At 54.2% G+C, this 22,123-nt stretch overlaps 1 protein-coding gene across 1 annotated transcript in view; it reads left to right on the forward strand.

Moving 5' to 3' along the window:
* Positions 1-485: 485 nt before the first annotated feature.
* The window catches only part of GSN (gelsolin), a 53,398-nt gene continuing 31,760 nt past the window's right edge, over positions 486-22,123 (forward strand). The window contains exons 1-2 of the mRNA XM_077769959.1: positions 486-520; positions 10,914-11,007. The gene's annotated coding sequence lies outside the window, so the exon portion shown is untranslated. The remainder of the gene's footprint in view (positions 521-10,913; positions 11,008-22,123) is intronic.

A 22,123-nucleotide genomic window follows, 5' to 3' on the forward strand; every position in this document is an offset into this window, starting at 1 on the left:
TTAAGGACGGGGATGCACTTGGCAATTCTTGGTCTTTTTCATTCCGAATGAAGTTGGAAACATTCTTTTTCTTCCAGTGGGTCGGGCAGCTGCTTGCGCACCTCCCTGCTTTTGCGGGGAGCCCATCTCAGGCTCTGGGGAAGCGGGCTTTGCCTCCTGAAGTCGGAGCTCCCAGATGCTCCAATCTGCCTCGCGGATCCCAGCTGAGCAAGGCGCGCGGCCCATCCCAGCCGAGCTCTTTGGCGCCAGCCCAGGCCAGGCACTCCCTTGGGTCTCCTTCCCCCCATCATGCTGGAGATCTCCCCCTCGCTGCACCGAAACTCAGTTTATTCCCGGGGGCGGAGGGTGCAGACGCCTTCCTCGCAGGGATGTAGCCAGGGGGTTGGTAGAGGAGTGCACACTACTCGGGACGAATGCTAGCCTGCAGCCGGAGTCTCCATCCTCCCGGCCGCCCACGGGCGGGGGCCGGCGCTCCGCCCCCCTCCCCCCTNAGCCGCCGTCGCCAGCGCCTCCGCAGCAGGTAAGGGACGGGGCGCACGGCCCCGGACATCTTGGGGATCCCGGGCATCTGGGTCCTTCTTCTCCCTCCCCTCTCGGTCGGAGCTCGTCCCGGCAGCGGGGCATCGCTGGAGAAGGGCTTCCTCGCTCACCGTGCTGGTCGGAATTCCAGGGGACCAAGAAGGGTTGGATGGGGGGGGGGGTTAAGACAGAGGAGGAGGGGGGCCGGGCCTCCCTCTACAGGCCCCCCGCGGTGCTGCGAGCGCCTGAGCTAACCTTGACCCCGCCCTCGCGGGCGAGGGGCCTGGGCTCGGAGTCACCTCGGCGCTCCGGCACTCGGCGTGTGTCCCACCCGGGCTTGCAGGTGGCCGCGCGTCTGCGGTTTGGGCGGTGGCTCCGCAGGGGCGTCTGCTCAGCGGGTTCTTGACTCCAAGGTAATAATGCCTTCGCTCGCTCTCCCCGGGCGATGAGGAGCCCCCCACCTCCTTCCTCTTTTGGAGCCCAGGACTGTTAGAAACTCCTTCCTTGTGCTCTGAAGTCTGCTGGCATTTGTTAACCTGACGGTCAGTGTACGCTCCTTTCTCTGACTCACACGGAAACTTCGATCAGAGTTGAAGACAGTGATTGGAGTCTCCCTTTCTCCCTGGGTCCCCATCTCTTCGGGGGGCTGATCACCACCACGAATCTGGTCCCGGCAGTGTGCCCCTGGCCCAGTGCTGGCTGGCCGCTCCAGCGGTGGCCATGGGCAAGCCCAAGGTTTTGGAAGGCAGGGGGGAGCCTTGGGGTGTGGAGGGGCCGTCCGCTTCTTTTGTAGCCTCTGTCTGCCCTGGCATACACTCTTTCTCCCGCCTTTACATCTTCCACCAAAGCCTAGAGGGCATCTTTAAAACCTACCGCACTCTAAAGAGCCAGAGGCATTCAGGGCCGTTCTGGGGGTAACTTGGGCTTTGTGGAGGGCGGGGCCCCTGGGGAGGAGCCTCTGGTTTGTTTGGCTCCTGGGGACTTTTCAAACACTTAATCCTGTGGGGCCTGTTCTCCCAGGGCTACTTTTCTGACTCGGGCCCTGGGACCTCTTGCGGCACCACACTTTACAGTGAGTAGCTTGCTGGCGTCTCACCTCAACCCCATCCCACAGCTGAGAGAACGCAGGGCCCAGAAAGTTTGCGACAGGCTCACAGCCACACAGTGACAAAGGGGCTGAGTCCTTCTAGCTGGTGGTGCTTTTGACTCTTTCTTGAGTGTTCCATTCATTGAGACATCCCCTCTCCTACCCACCCCCACACTTGCGGGGGCTGGTTGGTGTTCCTAGGGGACCTTAGGGGGAAGAGGCTTGGGACAGAGGAGGGAGGCGGGGATGGGGGGACAGGCAGCATCCAGCTCCCTTGAAATTCCACTTTCCTTTCTGAGGCCTTGCTATTTATAAATGCCAGGAAAATTGTAAACAGCCGGGGAGCTTGGGTTGGCACCCGGGGGCAGTTACACGGCTGCAGAGAAGGTTTCCATGTGAATCAGGGAAGGGAACTTTACTCCAGAATTTTCCATAGTCTTTTTTTATTACGAACTAACACGAATCTGGGAAAGCAAGCGCCTCCTGGGAGGGCGGCTGTGGGGTTTGCCTCTCACGGCATTTCCTTCCTTCCTCGATTCAACACTTTTCTGGGCCTGCGTCCTCTGCCTTGCCCTGTGAAGGAGCCCCGAGGAGGGCAAAGCTCTCTGTCCTCAAGATGTTTCCCATCCATAGTGGCTGACACAATCATGTGATACTGAGAGTTATATCAACCCATAAAGGGGTGACTAAGTCTGTTTGGGCGACCCAGGCCTTGGAAATCGGTAATAGGCTCTCAGGAGTTAAAGGAATCAATGGAAAAGACCTTCTAAGAAACAGGAATAGCTTGTGCAAAGGCACTGAGGCTTCTTGAGCAAATCCATGGCTAGAGTAACAGTGAAGGAAGGTGCAGCTGTGGGGGTTGAGACTGTAAATAAAGATTGTAAACTAGGGGTTTGGACTTTATCCTGAAGGCAATGAGGAACTGAGAAAGGTTTCAACCACAGCGATGATAAAAACTCTCACTGATCTGGTGGTTGGTGTAGGGGATGCACTGGAAGGGGTAAACTGGAGGCACGGGGAGCCTGAAGAGGCTGTTGCATGGTCCAGGTTGAAGAGAGGGCAGGTCTGAGCCAGAGAGTGGCCACCATGATAGGTCAGAGTTGCACATTCTGGAAGCCCAGCCGAAGGTCTTGGATCCTGAGATACATTTCATCTGAAAGCAGACAACAGGCTGACAAGCTACTGGGCAAGGCTACTACCTTATTTTGAGTTTTGCAGTATTGTTATTTTTCTTCCGTTTTATTATTTTTAATTTTTTTATGTTTTTTTTTTTTCTGAGAGAGAGAAAGAGAGACAGCATGAGCAGGGGAGGGTCAGAGAGAGAGGGAGACACAGAATCCAAAGCAGGCTTCAGGCTCTGAGCTAGCTGTCAGCACAGAGCCCGACGCAGGGCTCGAACCCACGAACCGCGAGACCATGACCTGAGCCAAAATTGGACGCTTAACCGACTGAGCCACCCAGGCTCCCCCCGCTTTATTATTTTCAAAGCAGAAAAAAATAGTGTTAAAGATTCAAGCATAGAGAGGAATATAGTGTAGACTTCATCCCTCCAGCCCCAATTCTCTTCCCAGAGGTAGCCACAGTTAGCAGCCATGTGTGCACTTTGCCAAGCTATTATGAGCAAGAGCTGTTGACTGGATGGCTTTACACTTCTCAGCCATCCGGTGCCATGTGGGTCACTTCTCTTCACTCCTGTGGGTAGTTTGGGTCTTTCTTGGGAACTTGCCAGGTAGGTCCCTGAGATGATCTCTGCATGATCTGTATTCCTTTGCTGAGGTGTTGGTCTCTGATTTCCTTCAAGCAAACTTTACAGTCTGTATCTACAGCCTCTGAGTATGTATATTTGCCTATTAGAAGCCAAGAGAAGTCAGAAGCATTGATTTGGGAGTGGAGCTGCAGACTTAATTCCTCTGAGTAACCTTTGGCAATGTCCGGCTCTCTGGACCTCAGTTTCCTCATCTGTAAAATGGGGAGGGGTGTTGGTTGGCAAGATAATAATAACATAGCTTTTAGTATACCAGCCACTGGAACATTAATTACTTCCTTGATTCCTCCCAACTCATCCTGTTAAGTACTTCTATTTCGCCCTTTTACAGATGAAGTGCCCGAGCCTAAAACAACGTGTCTCTGGTTTGGATGTTATAAGATGATGGGCGCCAGGATTCTGGAGTTCTGACTACAGAGCTCTTCAGTGTTGCCCTCAATGTTATTCTGAAATTTCCTGGTACTCCTGACATTGCGAGCACTGCTGGGGGCTTCACTGTGGCTGTGATGAGGGCTGTGAGTCAGTGCGCACAGCTCGGAGCTCAGCCGTGCAGCAGAGGCCTGAAGGGCCTCCCAGTACTGTTTGGAAACATCCTCTTCTGTACTATCAACAGGCTTCCAGAGCGTGGGTCGGTCTCCCTTCCGTTTCAGGGAAGCAAGGCTCCGAGAGAACACAGGATTGCGTGTCCCAGGTCCCTCGGGGAGCTGGGGTCCCAGCCAGGGCCATCTCCCCTTTGGCAGAAGAATGCAGGGAAAAGCAGGTCCCAGGAGTTATGCATTTTGGAGGGGAGGGAAAGGGAGAGACCGGTGTTTAGGCAGCCGGGTATGTTAAACAAAAATATCCCCTCCCTTTCAACTGAGCGAGCGTGTGTCATATTTCAGCCTGATGTGGTTTGTGAGTCTGTAGACCACAGGCAGGCTGGGTTCCTGCTGCTCTCTGGCTTCCCCTTCCCTGCCCCCTTCCCCCACTCCTGCTCCCCCACCATATGCCCGCTCTCCCTGGCCCTGCCCGGGACCACATCAGCAATTTGAGGGCAGGGCAGAGAAAATCGGCAGGCGTGGTGAGCGAGGCTGGGCAGCAGAAGGCCCGGACTTGGGTCCTGGTTTTGCCACTGGCAAAGTAGTGAGTGACTTGTGCTAATGGGTGCCTTTCTCTGGGCCCCAGCGTCCACCCCGCACTAGAGAGGTGGGCAGGATAATACCACGCTTTCCTGGCTCTGATGGGCTCTGAGTCAGAAGACTTTGTGCTCCGTGCAAGAACGTGGACTTCAAGGTGAGCCCACAGCCCATTATGTTTCACCTGCACCAGTGCCAGTTGGAGATGAGCTACCGTTCTTGAATTTGGTCTTCGTGGACTGAATAGGTTGCCCCATATTGCAGATAAGGAAGTTGAGGCCCAAGATTCTTTTACATATCTTATTCCCTGTTCTACAAACAATAAGAATCATGGCCACCGTATGGAACATGCTTGCTGTGTGTGTACACGGTCTTGTTCCATCTTCTAACAGCCCTATAGTGGAGGAGACACCGACTCCGTTTCACAGATGAGGAAACTGAGGCTCAGCCTAGAGAGATGAAATGATTTGCCTTCTTTTCTTTGAGCCTCACACTAGCCCAGAGGTTGTCATGATGGGCTCCACTTTGTAGATAAGGAAAGTGAAGTGTGGAGATGTGAGCTCCCGGAATGGGTTTAGTCATCACTTCCCTCAGGTACCTTAGCTGAGGGGCCACACCAGTGGGAGTGGATTTAGTTATGCTGCTAAACTCACTTAAACAAATAGTGCTACTACTTTCCAGCCTCAACAAGGATTTTCGGAGTCTAGCTTATTTACCAAGCAAAGGATAGAGGGTATTTGTGAGCCTTCAGGGTGGGGTCCGACCCTTAACTTCCCTTCTGTGAGTGGTGTGGTGAGGCTCAGCCCCCAGTAGACACAGTAAACACTAGTTAATTTTGGGGGAGTGGCCAAGTGGTATGAGTGGTATACCCATGGGAGATGGGCGCTTTTTCCTCCCTTCCTCTAAGGGCTTCCCCGCCCCCTTCTTTTTCTAATTATAACGAATACTTATGATAGGAAATTTAGAAAATAGTAAAAAAAAAAAAAGAACCGTACATAATTCTGCCAATGTGGGATGATCATTTCCAGCACATATTTTTTTTTTACCCCTGAGTAATTGTGGTCATACCACATTTATAATTTTTCTATTCTGACTTTTTTTCCCCAGCATTGTGACAGAAATATTTTCTCATGTTATTAAGGACTGTAAATTTAATTTGTAAAAGAGTTTGAGAAGTAGTCTCTACCTAAGTAGATAAACACATATTTATTTAAAATCTTTTATTCCAGTAGTCTGGGGGATTGAAGAAAGGAAATAATGCATTTTGTTTGTAAAAAAAAAAACAAAAACAAGTTTTAATTATTATTTTTTTTTAATGTTTACTTATTTTGAGAGAGAAAGTGTGTGTGTGTACAAGCAAGGGAGGGGCAGAATCCCAAGCAGGCTCCACGCTATCAGCGCAAAACCCAACATGGGGCTTGGTCTCTCACCCACGGTGAGATCATGACCTGAGCCAAAATCAAGAGTAAGACACTTAACCGACGGAGCCACCCGGGCGCCCCAGAGACAGAAATTGATTGTCGTAAAGCACCCAGTGCATCATCTGCTTGCTAGTCCACAGCTTGTGAGATTTCAGAAGATCTCATCTAAACCAAAATGATGGGGCGCCTGGGTGGCTTAGTTGGTTAAGCGTCCGACTTTCACTTAGGTCATGATCTCGCGGTTCGTGGGTTCGAGCCCCGCGTCAGGCTCTGTGCTGACTGCCAGCTCAGAGCCTGGAGCCTGTTTCAGTCTGTGACTTCCTCTCTCTCTGACCCTTCCCTGCTCACACTGTCTCTCTCTCTCAGAAATAAATAAAACATAAAAAAAAAAAAAATTTAAACCAAAATGAGTTCAGTTGCTAAACCCAATGCCTGGGAAGATTAAACAACCCGGCCGTGATCAGATGCCTAGGCTTCCTTGGCAGTGTCATCTTGGGAAAGTCATTTCCCTCTCTGACCGGTCTCCCCTAACTGGGAAATGAGAGTGGAACCTTCTCCGGTTCTCTTGGTTCTACTTTTCTGACAGTGGAAGGTTTGATTTCAAGACCCAATAGCAGGTCTTGGTCTGTCGATGATAGGGTGGTTTTTCATCTCCCGACAGCAGATGGTAGGTCAGAGACCGAATCCTCTGACCTAAAGAGAGAGGTCTTTAAACCTTGCTTTCCTCAGGGAAAGGGTTGTATTCACAATATTGCATTTGGACACGAAAGATGTTCCAGCGGATCTCAAACTTACTGTGAACACGAACCACGTAGGCTTTTGTGAAAATGCAGATTCTGGTTCCTTAGGTCTGGGGTGAGGCCTGAGGCTCTGCATTTCTAATAAGATCCCAGGTAACGCAGAAGTTGCTGCAAAGTTAACAGTTTGCAGACTAAGATTCTAAATCCCGTAATCAGAGCCCAGGCTAGAGCTCAGATCTCTTAATGTCTTACCTTTGAGATAATTTCTACCCATCGTATTTGCCTCCCTCTTCTGTTCCCAACACGGAGCCAAACTGGTTAGTCCGCAGCAATGAGCTTCTAGAATCTGAACAGCCCTTGAAATATTTTGCTGCCTAATTGCAGAGGAGGTAGGGGCCTTCTGTAGGAGAGAGCGACTCAGCAGGAAACCATCTGAACCGGGAGAAACACAGCTGAAGCACCTAGCATTTGTCTGAAACATTTCCACCAGAAGTTTTTATACTTAAGATTATAGACATTCTTCTCTCTCGTCTGTAGGCTGCAGACTACAGCGTTTGGGAGGCCCCAGCCTGTTTTTCTATGCCTCTGAGCTAAGAATGGTTTTTACATTGCAAAAGGTTGTTACACACACACACACACACACACACACACACCCTGAAAACCAAACCAAACCAAACTCAAACCTAAAACCAAACAAGGAAGAATATGCAACAGACAAGGTATGTGGCCTGCAAAGCGGAACATATTTACTAAAATATTTACAGGAAAAATTTGCTTACCCCTGATCTAGAGTAACCAAAGCTTAAAGCTTTATGGGTTTTTTTTTGTATGTGCGAGGCCAAGCCTTAATGCTTGAAATTTAGCAAGACCAAGATGCCCTGAGGCAGACTGACTTTGTGGGAGCTGCACTGACATCTTGTGGGACCCTCAGCCCATGGCTTCACCTCCCTGAGCTTGTATCCTTCCTTCACAAAATAGGAGCCATGGTATGTGCCTGGCAGGGTATCATGCAGGTGAGACATGATGTATGTAAAGAGTCCAGTACGTGGTATGTGCTCGGAAAATAACCGTTGTCACTGGGGTGGCCATTTGAACCCTTCTGGGATTACTAGGCAGATATCAAGTTTCTGCCACCAAATCTGAAAAGTCCTCCCTGTATGCTGGGAGCAGTCTTTTAGGAGGAAAAACACCTCTGGCTTCAGCTCCCCATCCTCCCCCCCCCTCCTGCCTCCACCCCCCCAGGGAAGAAAACTCTTATTTAACCAGCCACCTTAGACAAACGGGCTTCCTGGTGACTTGCACAATTTCACTAACAGTGAACTGTCTACCCAAAGGTCAGCCTTTCCACGGGTGGGCAGCTCTAACAGGCAGTGTGTTCTTACCCCCCCGCCCCCCACTCTCCCCTGCTCTCAGATATAATTCAGCGCAGGCGCCCAGAGGGCCCCAGATTGGGATGGTGAGCGCTGGAAAGAAACGTCTCTCTTTATGGCTCCCTCTGGAGCGTGTGGGCGGCGGACTAGAGTCAGTGGTTTGCGGAACTTGTTTTTAAGTTGCTGCAGCCTTAAGGTCCAGAATGGAAAACAGACCAACTTGGAGCTCGCTGGAGTTAATTCTAAACCCAGCCAAATTTGCAACCATGGGGCTCCCGAGCCTGGGGAAGAGTGTAATGCCCTTCTGGCCCATAGATGGCAGCACCTGCACTCTCAGCTTCTCCGAACCTGTGCATGTGCGTGAGTGTATGTCTATGCATGTGTGCACACGTGTATATGCGTGTGTGCATGCATATGATTTACTAGCTTCTTCCTTTGGTAACTCTTGAGCTATGGTGGCCTTGGCTCTAGGCAAGGCCCTGGGATCCATGGGAGCAGATTTTAGTCCGCTGGGGGAGGCTCACTGGGAAAGGGACCGTCATACAGTGGGGCAGGGAAGAGTAGAGGCCTGTGGGAGCTCCAAGGAGCTCACCCTTACNGAGGAAAGCAGGGCTCGATCATGAGTGGAAGGAGAAATGACGAACAGGGATGGAAGAGGGTTCTAGAACAGAGGAGACTCTGTGAAGATTACATGAGGACTCGGGGCGAGTGTGGCTTCGCCTGGCTGGAGCTTGGAGGGGTGTGGGGGGAAGACAGGACCTAAAGAGGCTGAAGCTTGGACCAACGGGGACAGATCATGAAGGGCATTGAAAAGTTCACTGAGGATCTTGGTCTTTATCTGGGGGTGGGTGGGGGTGAGGTGGGGTCTAAGAGAGCCAATGAAGAGTCTGAGCAGAGGAGTGGCGTGCTCTGGGCTTGCACTGTAGGAGAGAGAGGAGGTGAGGGGACCGGCCAGGAAGCAAGCACTGTAGTCACCCGGATGAGAGAGAGGTGGTGGCGCCTGGACCAGGATGTTGGCAGTGGGGGTGGGGACAAGATGATGCATTTGAGTAGAGCTGGCAGGGCAGGGTGAGGTGGTGTGGGAGGCATGGGTGACAGAGCAGGGGTGGTCGAGGAGGGTGCGCCCTGGGGTCTGGCCTGGCCCAGCATGTGGATGGTGGGTGGTGGTGCTGTTGTGAGATGGGAAGCACCAGGGTGGGGGGAGCAAGCTACTTTTGGGAACAAATGTCTCACCACTAGTGAGGATGAGGGTGTGATCTGGAGGTGTGTAGAAGGAAAGGGGGACTGGATTTCGAAGGCTTGTGCTCACACGGAGTCAACAGAAAGTGAGGGGTCAGTAGGCATTTGCCGGAACCCACCCCACCCCAACCCTGCTTTGATCCATCCCGTGGAACCAGGATGGAGGAGCTTCCTGAGGATGGCCACGGAGGAGGCACTGTGGGGCTCAGAGAAGCACCAGCCCCTTTTTCGGATGCCCTGCCTTGCCTATGTCAGCCGCTCACAGTGCGGAAACACACCGGGAACGCCTGGGCCACTGACCGCCAGCTGAGAACAGGGCTCATTTGTGTCTTAATCCCCGGAGTCCGAAGGGCCCCACTGCTTGTGGGATCTGGGAGTCTCTCCTTGGCTTGGAGAAGCTGGTTTGGGCAGAGAAATTTTCCAGTGCAGGCAGCAGCCAGCTTGCTTAGCTGCCCCCGTGAATGTCGATGACTGGGCGCTCTGGGCAGTGAGGAAGGGTGAAGATCCAGTTTGTCCCTGAAAGGCGGGGAGCCAAAGGGCTGGGGTGCATGATCCACTCTGGGGCCAATCTCGGCTGGTCCTTTGTTCACTCTTCTGGCCCATATGCCCACTGCCCTTGCTGTTTGCCGGCTCGTGTGCAGGACTTCAGAGACCAAGCTCTGGCAGAGCTCACAGCCTGATGGGAGAGAAAGACCCATCGCCAGCTAATGATAATATGGTCTCACAGTCACAGATAATGTAAACAGCTTGGGTCCCCAAACTGCACAAGTACAAAATGAGAAAAAGATAAATTTCTAGAGAAAGGCTTAGGGGTTTAATTAAATATCAGAGTCACCCTATGCCCTGTACAAAACCCCTGATGTATTGTATCTCATTTAATCCTTATGATAGCCTATGAAATAAGTTCTGACATAATCCTTCTTTTTACAGTAAGAAAGCTGAGACGCAGGGTGAAGTAACCTGATCAAGTTACACAGCTAGTTAAGTGAGGGGTCATTTTGTCTAACTCCAGAATCCTGAACCACAGCTCTGACGCTGACCATAAGCAGAATTCAGACATGTGCTGGGGTTTGCCTACATGCAGATGGGATTTTAGGCTGGATTAATAGAGGCATGATATCTGGAATGATGGAGGTGAGAATTCTGCTTGCCCTGCCCTGGCTAGAGCTCGCCTGAATGTCAAATTTTGGATCTTGTGCTGGCAGTAGGAGACAAATTCATTTGGAGCTGAGTGGGGAAGGTGAGGAGAGAGGGAGCCAGATGCCTCGTCTTAGGAGAAGCTGGAGGAAAGGGGGTATACAGCTTGTAGAAGACTTGAGGAGCCCAAGATCACTGTCTTTGTCTCTAAGGAGTTGTTGGGAAACAGGGTGACAGACCTCTTCTGGGTGAGCCGAGCAGACAGAGCTCAGTCCAGCAGGTAGAAGCCATAGGGAGAGATTTTAGCTCCTCCTAACAACAGTTCTTTCAAGCAGCCAAACTCTTCAACAGATGGTCTTCCACCTTTGGCAGGAAGTGAGTTCCCCATTGCTTGAGGTGTGCAAGTAGGGGCTGTGTGACTGTGGTGGGAGGTGCTGGGGACGAGTGGAAGTATCAGATGGGGATTTGACCAGATGACCTTGAATGCCTGATGTTGAGACTCTCGGCCCCTTATTTACAGGTCGTGCTGATAGCCCGCTTGAACATCAGTGCCTCTGCCGTGGTCCCGGCCCCTCTGCCCAGAGCAGCCGTCTTCCCTCTCCAAGTCCTGCGAGGTAAGTGGAGCAGTGCAGACACACCTGAGTGTCCTACACCCAGCTCTGGCTGCCCTGGGGGTCTGGAGGGGACAGTGGGAGCAGCCGCTGCTCACCGCGGTGGATTCAAAGGGAGTCCCTGTGGTTTCTCTGGGGAAGCTCGGAGTGCGTTTCTGCCCATTGCCTCATTTGCTCCTCACCCTCCCTTGCGAGGGAAGCCGGCAAGGGCAGGATCCTGTGGGGAGGCGACAGGAAGGGCTGGGCTGGGCGCCAGGGCTGTGCCAGTTCTCACTGTGTGGCTGCAGGACAGTCGCTTTCCTTCTCAAGGCCTCTGTGCATTCTTCTCTTCCATAAGAGGGCGGGTTCCCCAGAGGTACAGGAATTCTCCCCGAGGCTTCGGAGAGGTGAGAAAAAGCCTGGCGTGGCTGGGCGTGGCTGCCAAGTCTCGGGCTTGTTGACCACAGGAGGGGACCCAAGCTGTGTGGGCCACAGGCCAGGTGCATGAGTCATCCCCACCTGGGACAGCAGGGTGGGGCCCACCTGACTATCAGAGTCGCTGCCGGCTGGAGGAGGCCGCCATGCAGAGTTCTAGGCGGGAAGCAAGAGCCCCACTTCATGACCCAGCCTGGGCCTCAGTCTCTCCGCCTTTAAAATGGGTGAAATGCNGTGAAACAGGAAGGATCAATCCTGGCTTCCAAGGCCACAGCAGAAGTGAATTTCTAATAGCAGCTGTCTGGAGAGCCTGGAAAACACCCCTGCAGCTCATGACATCACCCTTGGTGGCCAAAAGGAGAAGGGGCCGTACGACTCCAGGGTTTACTCATCTGCGGTGACCCAGCTGGCTTTGGGGGGGTGGGCGGTGACGCTCTGTTCCTCTTTCCGCGAGCTCAGATGCAAGGGTCTTTTGATGGTCTCCCGAATGCTTTGTCCACGAAGCCTGGGATTCCTAGAAGGCCCACTAGGCCCTGAGATGGGACTTGGCTCATGTCAGCTGCACCCTAAGGGCTCCGCAGACACAGGGTCAACCCTGAGGCTGCCCAGAAAGGAGGGGCCTGGGGCCTGTCTTGGTTCTGATGCTCCCGCTTTTGAAACCGAGGCCTGACAGCAACCAAAGCTGAATTGCCCCAGAGTCATCTGTCACCAAGAAGAGTGTCATGCTCTGCCAGTGCTTTTGGCAGCGGTGACACAGGGACCCGTCTCCTGCTGTCCCCACTTCTGCAGACCGTGCAGGGCCAGGCCAGCTCAGGCCCAGCTGCATACCTGTTAACCGAGAGCTTTGCGCCCCTGCTCCCTTCACTGCTGTCCCCTGGCAGCGTGCCCTGCATCACGCCCCCCTCCGCCGAACTCCGCTTCAGCCAGGGTGGCCCCAGTGACCTCCTCCTTGTGAAAATCCGGTGGCACTTCCTCAGGTCTCCGCATCCCAGGACCACCTCTCTGGATACCTTCTCCTTCTGGAAGCGCTCTCTCCTTGTTGCCTCTGGGAGGCTGCCCCACCCAGCTTATCTTCCTCCTCCTCTGATCTTTTTAGTTGCGCCCTGTTTCCCTGCGTCCAGTGTTCACCCAGATTCTTCCCACCTTCTGGTCGTGAGTCACACATGAGTTCATTTGTTCACGCACTCGTTCGTTCAGCCGTGTGGGCGTCGACAGATGCTTGGTGTTGGAGAATCAGCAAAGAGCAAGATTTTCCATCCCTCGCGGCCGTCCGGTCTTGGGTCTTACACTTACCCAAGACTCCGGTCTTGGGTCTTACCCTTAGCCCTCATCCACGCAGCAGATCCGGCCTTTCTTCAGCGATGAGAGCGCATGGAGTTGGTGGGCGTGGTGGCGCCTTGTCTGGACACATGACTGAGGCCAGGCCGCCCCGAGAAAGCCCAGACCTGGGGAGGGGGCGGCGGGTGGCCGCTTGAGCAGGGAAGGGAGCCCGCAGGCAGAGGGAACAGCACCCACGAGGTGGTGAGGCAGGACCTTTGCATGTGGAGCCACTGAGGAACTGGAAGAAGAGAGCATGACAGCAGAAGGAACTGGAGACCAGGCAGCATCCGCCCAGGCAGGCCCGAGGGGGCCTCAGCCAGAGTTTGGATTTTATCCTAAACCACGGGGGCGGCACCGGAAGTTTTCAAGAAGGGGAGCAGACCGGCCCAGGTTGCATTATTAGAAGGAGCCCGTGAGGGAGCTGGCGCCCCGTCCCTTCCGATGTGTCCTGAGGGTGTAATTTTCGGCTCTTCCACAGTGTGGTGTCCTGACACTGGGCCTCCGTCGAGGCTTCGAGGCTTGGTGTTGGTCTGTCCTGGGAAATGTGCGCTTCTCGGCATTCTCTCTGCTCTTTGCAACTTCTCCTTGCCCAGCCCACCTTGCTGAGCTTCCGTGCTGCAGAGGGGAGGTGAATCGGACCCCGCCCCGCGCCTGGAGATCCCGATTTGTGTGGCTGAGGCTGGAGTGAGCCAGGGAGGGCTTTCCTACTCGGTGTCAGGCACCAGGCTGCGGGGGCACCTGGACTTTCCGGACAAGGGCATCGCGTGGGCGTCGGCACGCCCCCAGGAGCCCCTGTGCTCAGGGACCAGGGAGCCGGTGGCTAAAGCAGGAATGTGGGGCTGAGGTGGGGAGTGGCCCGAGATGCGGGGCCCTGGGCTCTCCCTCCACCCAGGGAGACGTGGACAGGTTTTGAGCTGAGGAGTGATTTGAACATTGGGATCTGAGAGCAAGTGAGAGGCGGAGGGGACGGCGGATGGGAGGCGCAACATTATAACCTGGTCGGAGAGACTGAGTGGCACTGGGCGGAACCTTGTTGTTCCCACAGTAAAACGCTCTTCCCCTCTCCGTCCCCTGCCGTTGCTGCGTTATGTCCCCGTCAGTGGCACTTCTGAGCCGCCAGCACCGTCTCTGCAGCAGCAAGTGTGGTCACATCCTGGGCTCCAGAGGCAACAGGTCTGAGCCTGAAACATCACTCTGGCCCCGACTTGCTAGTAACATCCCTTAACCCCTTGGCCTCAGTTTACTCATCTGTGAAATGGGAGTGGAAAGGGGTTGTTGAGGATTAACCGAGGGGGGAGTGAAGTCTGAGCATATGCCTGCTGCTCACTGACAACCCAGTTATCTTTACTTTCCTGTCGGTTGATAACAGCCCCACCATGTTGTAATCAGTCCCCTGGGGAATCCTCTATGACCACACATCTGTCATCATCGCACCAGCACCTTTATCTTATGGCTGAGGAATCTGGGGCCCAGAGAGAGACAGTGACTCCTCTGAGGTCACCCGGCCTTTCAGTGGCAGAGCATACACCTGTTCATTTCTCCCTCTTGCTGTTCTCATTTTTCAAAATGCTGATAATTTAAAAAACTCCCAAGTCAACTGGGGAAGAGGCAACAATGGAATGCTCCCCCAGATATTTTCAAGGAATTGCCTGACTAGAAGAAAGAAAATCATCCAACCACCTTAGTGACGTCTGGGGAAATCGAGGCCCAGAGCGAGGTTGTGGCTCGCCCAGGATCCCCAGAGAGCAGGAAGCAGAGAAGGGGCCACAGGGCCGACGGCCAGCAATCAGCAGTAGTCAGGCGGTCTCTTCTCCCTAGCCCACTGCCTCTTGTTTAAGGAAGTGAATTAAAACATGAACAATGGTTTCCTGAGGAGGTTTTGGGTTTTAATGCGCCAGTGTGTCAAGGACCATTTCCGGAACTGTGTGTGCCCATGTGATGCCTGTGGAGTCGGGCCTGGCACAGCTATTTCAGACTAAGCCACAGGGCCCTATTTATAGGCCTGTGTGATTAGGTCGGTGTGGTCGGGAGAGGCTCGCCTGCCCTCTGCCCAGCCCGGCGATGGCCGAGGAAGAGGCCCTCGGGGGAGACTCTGACCCCTGGGTGAGTAGCAAGGGGTCTGGGGTGGTCCCCGAAACCTGCTCAGAGGAGGGGCTCCGGGCAGGCCTCAGGGGAAGCCGCACTCCTGACTCCCAGGGTCAGCAGCCCACCAGGGCCTCTGAGGAGACCAAACCAGCTCTGATCCTTCCCCCTCCTGCCTAGGAGCAGGTTGGACTCCTGGCATTCGGGACCCTTCCCCAGCCACGCCTCTCCAGTGGTGGCCTTGCTCGGTGTGGGTCACACCTCCAGCCTTTGCCTTTGCTGTTCCCTCCTCCTGACTTACTCGGTGGTTCCCAGCTCCCCAAAGCCAAACCTGTCTTCATTCTTCAAGGCTCTGCTCAAATCTTCCTCCTCTGCGGCTGGTTGGGCCCTGAGTCTCCCCGCCTTGTGCTCCCACTGCCCAGAGCCACTTGAGTGACCACCCACGTTCCTGTGTGCTCCCCACAGAGCCGGGAGGTCCTGAGACGAGGCCCGACACAGAAAAGAGATGCATTTGCAGCTGAGAATCTCCCACAGCCTTTTACCTTATTTTTGTTGAGATATGAACTGCATGCCAATGCATGCAGGAGGTATGCTTTACAGGGGTGTAGGAGTGAGAGCAAGGCTTCTGAGCTAGATAGCCCTAGATCCACACCCTGCTGTGCACTTCCTAACTACGCCACCTGGGACTGAGCCCCTCTGAGCCTCAGTTTCCCTGCCTGTAAAATGGGCATGATGCTAGCCATGGGTCTTGGGGAAGCATTATCAATAAGAAAAAGCTTACACATACTTATCATGTTGTGGGGTCTGTAATAAGCTTCTATGTGCATCAGTCGGTGCTGTTTCCAGGTGGGGAAACAGGTTCAAAGCAGGGATGTGCCCTCCCTAGGGTCCCACACAAATCCGTGGCTAGTAGGAGGGACCAGGTCTTTCTTGGGGTCCTGGTCTCTACCTCCACCCTGTGTTCTTCTCCCCTCCCTCTCTTAGCCTCCTGGGCCTGCTCTGTTCCGCAGATCAGGGGAGGCTTTGTTTGGGGATTGTTTTTCCTAAGAAGTTTCCTCTGTGGTGCCACAGGATGACTCAGACCCCTGAGTCACCGGGAGGCTGAGGGCCAGGGAGGAGGAGGGAAAGGAGAGAAAGGACAAGGAAGGGGGCCCCACTTCCAGCCCTGGCTTCCCCACTGCTTGACCGACTAGGTCTGACAAGTCCCCTGTCCTGCCTGGTCTCAGTTTCCCCACATGTGAGAGGAGAGGCTGGGCTTCGAGGAGTGGCTCCCAGTCCAGGCTGAGCCTCAGAATCCCAGGGGCCTGGGCCCCACGCCTGTAGATGCAGAGGCTGGGTGTGGGCCCTGGGAATCCAGTGTTGTGGAGCTCCCTGGGTGATTCTGCTGCACACCTGGGCCGCGGAGGTGTTTGGGAATAGTTCAAGGCTATTCCCAGCTCCGAGAAGTTGCTTAGCCTCTGTGATCATCTGTACTCACTTTTCTTGCTGTGTGCTTTGGCGAATGGTGCATAGGAAGGAAGTGCATAAGCTTTAAAACAACAGCTTTTCGGAGGTGTCATTTCTGTAAGTTGTCAAAGCAAGTTTACATGTAATTTACACACGCATCATTCACCTGTTTTAACTAATTCAGTGCGTTGTAGTTAATTTACAGAGCTCGGTCCCCATCACCACAATCCAGTTTGAGAATATTTTCGTCACCCCTAATCATCCCTAAATGATGCCTGTGCCTGCTTGCCGGCAGCCTCCTCCCCCACCGCTAGTCCACCACTCATCTCCTTTCTGTCCCTTTGAGCGCCCAGACCTGTGTGCCCGTCCGAGTTCGCTCTTTCTAGCTATGTGACCTTGTGTAGATTATCGGCCCTCTCTCCTCCACAAGAGAGGGAATAATCTTATGCTTCCTGTAGCTTCCTGTTTGAATTTCACGACTGTGGTAGAAAGTCTGATGCATTGTGTGAGCCAGGGAGGTGGGAGCCCCGGCATGCGGTATACAAGATACCTGGGTGTGCTTATAACAGTCTTAGCAAACATTGCATTGACTCACTTTGTGCCATGCGCTGGGCTGAGCAGTTTAAATTTATGATCTCTTTTCATGCCCGCAACAACTCTTATTAGGTGAGTGTTCATTTCATTTTTACTTTGTAGCCAAAGTTATCCAGGCACGGAGGTAACTTTTCTAAGGTCAAAGAGGCAACATTTGGAAGGGCTGGGAGTCCATCCTCCTTAATCATTACACTAGAGATGGGAATGACGGAGCGAGGGACACCATTCACCGACCTCGCACAAGGTTTGTGGCACACGCTTTCAAGGCTCAGGACCTGGTATTTCGAAAGCGGTACCTGGAACAGAGTGCATCGAACAACAGTGTGGGGACATGGTGTATGGAGCGTGATGTAAGGTGTCAGTGACAGGAGACACAGTGCATGGAACGTGCACTGGGGCTCATGTGCAGGACAAGGTGTGAGGAGCACAGGTCTGGGCTGGGGCACAGAGGACATGGTGCACGCGACGCTGGGGCATGGGGGCCAGGGCAGAGGGCTTGAGACACAGCCATGGGCTCCTGGGTCACAGAGGGACCCTTCCATGTCAGTGCCTGGGGCTCTAGCACAAAGCAGCAAGAGCCAATTCTCTCTTCTCACAAAGGCCGGTCTGTTTGCTGCCTCCTCCTCCCTGTCTCTTTGGATGCCAGAGAGTGGGGGAGTGGGGCCTAGGGTACCTCCTACCACCCTGTGAGCTCAGACAGGGGTCAAGGCTTTGGGGCCAAGTCCATGGCTCAGAAAGAGCCCGCCAGGCCCCCAGATCCCTTCTGTCAGAGGCAGCTGTGAGCACCAATGTTGGCTGGGCCAGAGCCCAGTGATTTTCCTCTAAGCCGCCCTCCTGCTTCCCCCCTCCGGCTGCCGCTGCTGGCTGCAAGCGCGTCTGCATTCCGGGGGCTTAGGAGAGAGCACACACAGCTGCTGGGGCGGAGACGCAGAGAGCCACCAGCTGCCGTGGGAGGACCAGGAGAGGCCGCAGGTGCCTGGAGGCTGCCGTGGCTCCAGGCTAGCATTTCCAGAGCCCCCTGGCGCCTGGCGCTCACTGCCTTATCTTGTCTGGTCTGCACTGGAGCCCCAAGAGCCTGATAAGGAGTCTGAGGCTCAGAGAGGCAAGGTCACGCAGAGGCAGGGGCAGAGCCGAGGCTAGACCCCAGCTCTTCTGGAGGCCGGAAATTGGCATGTAGAGGTGGCCCAGACTTGTTGGGGGTGTCAGTGGGTGACGGGCTGAAAGAGCATGGAGGGCCTGAAAGGCCAAGCTTGGGGGTCCCGACTTCTGGTCTGCACCGGGGGCCGTGAAGGGTCTTGAGTAAGCAGTGATGCAATCTCCATGGATAATGGGCGAGTCGAAGGCAGAGGCAGTGAGGAATCTGGTGCAGTGGTCCCCGAGGACAGATAGAGACCCTGACCTAGCACAGGCCTGGGACGGGGGGTTGGGGAGTAGGTGTGAAGCACAGAGTGTGGATGTGAGGCTGAGCACGTCAGCTCCGGCTTCAGCCCTCTTGTTGTGTCCTGGTGGGGTGACTCTGGATAGGCCACAGTGTCACCGAGGGTTCCCAAAGCCACCGGAGGGAACGGTGCCTGCGGGGTGATGCTGCTCACTCGGCAGGTCCCCAGATGGAGGTGAAGCCGGGAGAGGAGACAGCACCCACTCCGGACCCCGACTGTGCCAGCCGCTGGGTTGTGTGTGCTGGGTCTTGTTTCATTCTTCCAGCTGGTTGCAATTATTTTCTGAGCCAGGAAAGGAATAAAGCATTCCACTATTGTACCTCTGCTTATAATTAAGAGGGGGAAAGGACTTAAAAAAAAAAAGATGAATAACAATAAAAAATATCTTCGAGTCTCGGTAGTTCTACGGTGGGTAGACGCTTGAGCTAAATTGCAAAGAATCTCTCTTCATGCTACCGGCTTAGGAATTTTGCCACAACTGACTTTTACTAGGATCAAGTTTTGGCAAGCCTGTAAGATCATCTGACCACTCTATACCCAAGGACCTAGGCTCAGAGAGGTTGAGTCACTTGCTCAGGGTCACCAGATAATGAGTGATAAGTCTGGGATCAGATGGTGACTCCAGAGCCCGTGTTCTTTCCGGTGAGGGCAGATCAGAGAAGAGGGCAGGGTATTTTAAGGAGAGACTCGTGAAGGGGCTGGAAGGCAAGGTGGGCCCTTTAGGTGCTGGCTGGAGACCCGCTCCTGACATGCCTCCCCGTCCCAGGCACCAGCAGCCATTCTGGGTCTCTGGGCCTTGGCTGGGCAGCCCCCCAACCCTCTCCTGTTTTGTCTCAAAGGCCACAGAGGTAGAGGTCGAGGGTGGATATGGGGGCCAGGGAGCTGTGTGTGTACAGGGTCTGGACATATGCTGGGAGTTTGTCTTCCGATGGCATGCTTATTGAGCACCGGCTGCAGGCCAAGCATGCTGCCAGGCCTCCTTCAGTCGTCCCCGACACCTCACAGCGTAGGAATTGTCACCCCGTTTTATAGAGGAGGAAACTGAAGCACTGCAGAAAGGCCACGTTCCCGGTCCCCTTGTGGTGGGGATTTGGGCTGTGTTCAGACTCACGCTGGACATTGCCTTGTGTTCTGGGCAGTGAAGGTTGTACAGTCTTTACCCTGCTGGTCTTTCCTGGCATCCTGAGCTCACGAGGGCTTGGCCCCCGCTCGAGGACTCTGTCATCGCTCCTCTGCCCTCTCTGTGTTTCTCGAGAGATCTGCCTGCAGGATGTAGACTGATACCCAGGTGGATAGGCTCATGCTTCTTGCCAGAGCCCAGCACGGCGAAGTCTTGGCCGTAGCTGGCTGTGCGAGGTTCGGGGACAGAGAAGGGCTTCGTTTGGAGCCTGCAGCAGAAGGGACATGTCACTGTCTTCTGATGTCCTGTCGTCATTATTCCTAGCATGATTGTGAGCCTAGGGGCCATGTCACATGCCTGCCAGACAGGCAGGAGGGGACCTTGGCCAAACACACAAACATTATTCGCCTTTGCTGTTTCTTTGAGAACCCTAGAGCCCCAGAGCCCAAAGGTCCTTAGAGGTGAGTTGGTTCATGGTCACCTGAGTCCTCTTGGCTGGGTCGCCGCTGGGCAGCTCATTACTTCTCTGGAAGAGGGGGAAAGAAAGTGACGTTTTTGAATATCAGTTTTATGCTGGACATGGTGTTAGAATCTTTCACATTTATGGTCTCACTCAGTCCTCTCCACTTGCCTTTGCGAAAGGTATTTTTACCCCAATTTTATATATATGAGGAATTTCAGGCTCAGAGAGATTAACCCAAGCCGCCAGTAAACAATAACCAAAGCTTTATCATAGCTGCGTACTCTTTGCCCAACACTTTGCTCAGCCCCAAATGTATTGGGGGCTATATTCTCACAGCAACCCTAGGACGGAGGTATTATAATCCCCATTTTACAGATGAGGAAATTGAGGCCCAGAGAGCAGAAGCTTCTTGCTCAAAGGCACCCAGCTAGGAAGTGCTAGGGCAGGGATTCAAACCCAGATTTTCCTGGCAGGAGCTCTTTCCACAGTCATGCACACTGGTTTTCTCTCTCTGAAAACCTTTCCTCTGGCTCTGGTTTGGGCATCATAGGCCCTGCCTCCCCTGAGGTTTGCAGATGGAGACTGTGTCCCTGTCTTCTACTGGCCCCATGGCTACCATGCCTGCAGTTGGGCCCTCATTGCCCTGCTGTTCATTTGTGTAGGCTGTGGGGTGCCAGAGGGGCTAGCATACAGTTTCTGTCACTGTTTACAGGCCCAGCCACTGCTCTGTCAAGACTCCCAGGGCCAGCTCCTCCCGTGGGGAAGGGGAGACAGACTGAGAAGTGGACTCTGAGAGGAAGGGTGATGGGCCCCAGCCGTGGCCAAATATGGCTGTTTCCGGGGCATGGGGTCAGGAAGTGGTGGGGCCAGGCCCCCTCCAGATGTCTTGTCTTGGCTCTCAGAGCTAGGTGGGGTTACCTCCGGAAGCTGGAAAAGGGCCAGTGGCTTCAGTCCCTGGGACGGTTGGCCTCTGCAGGGTGGCGTCCGCCAAGCCTTGCTGGCTCTCTCCCCACCAGCGTCCACACCCGGGGTAGACTGGGCCAAGGCAGAAGGCCAGCTGGCTCTTCCAGGGAGCCCCGTCCTATAATGGGCTCGGGCTTCAGCTCTGGACCTGGGGCCCGAGAGCCGGGTTCTCGGTCTGCCCTGCCAGGGACTTGCCGTGCGACTCTGAAAAGTGACATGCTTGTCCTTGATGTCATCGTCCACACACAAAGAGAATGGACTGATGAACACGGCAGCTAACGAGTCCTCCTCTGTAGCTCACTCCGGCAGTCTGGCTCCAGAGCTCCCAACCATTCTTTTTTTTTTTTATTCCTGAGAGAGCGACAGCATGAACCGGGGACAGTCAGGGAGAGAGGGAGACACAGAATCCGAAGCAGGCTCCAGACTCTGAGCTAGCTGTCAGCACAGAGCCCGATGCGGGGCTTGAACCCACAAACTGTGAGATCATGACTTGAGCCGAAGTCGGACGCCTAACCGACTGAGCCACCCAGGTGCCCCCCAACCATTCTTTAACCAGGCCCCACGATCCCTATTTACAGACTCAAGGCTCAGAGGGAAAGTAACCTTTCCCAGGTCACCAGGCTCAGCTCAAGAGTCTCACTGTCTGGCCTGTAACCTTCCGCCTGCACCGCACCCCCACGCTGCTCGCATGTGATGTCCACAATGCTGAACAGAGGCCTCTGTGCAGAGAAGTAGGCAGTTCAGGGAGAAGGGTGCTGACTTTTGGGGGGCTCCTCCTGTGTGTCGGGCCTCTGATCTTCTTCCCTTCTCTGTGAGTTAGGTGTCATTCTTCATTTTATAGATAAGGAAACTGAGGCCCTAATCACAGGTGCTGAGTTTCCCAGGTTCTAAAGCACATGCTCTTTCAAGGCCACAGGCTCCCCACACCTCTCGGAGGCCCTGCTCAGTTTCGCCGGGTTTTATAACTGGCCTCTCTGTTTACTGACTATTGTCCCAATTAGCAAAATCCTGGGCCAGAGGGGTGGGTGTTCCCAGGAGGACCCAGGGAACAGCAGGGAGCCAGAAAGCAAACAAGCGTCCAGTGAGGGCTTCCCAGGAGTGGCCGGCTACCTGAGAAAGCAAGAACAACAGTGTTTGGGGTGAAGAGGAAAGAACAGGGTGGCGTCTTCCAGGCCCAGCCAAGGCCTTTTGTACATAGTGGCTGGGGGCGGAGGGTGAGGCTGCCTCCTCCAGTCTCTGGTAGCTGCCCTGGGAGGCCCAGAGAGACATGAAGACCGG

This window comes from Crocuta crocuta, unplaced genomic scaffold (genome assembly GCF_008692635.1).
Source record: "Crocuta crocuta isolate KB4526 unplaced genomic scaffold, BGI_CrCroc_1.0 scaffold95, whole genome shotgun sequence".
NCBI lineage: Eukaryota > Metazoa > Chordata > Mammalia > Carnivora > Hyaenidae > Crocuta > Crocuta crocuta.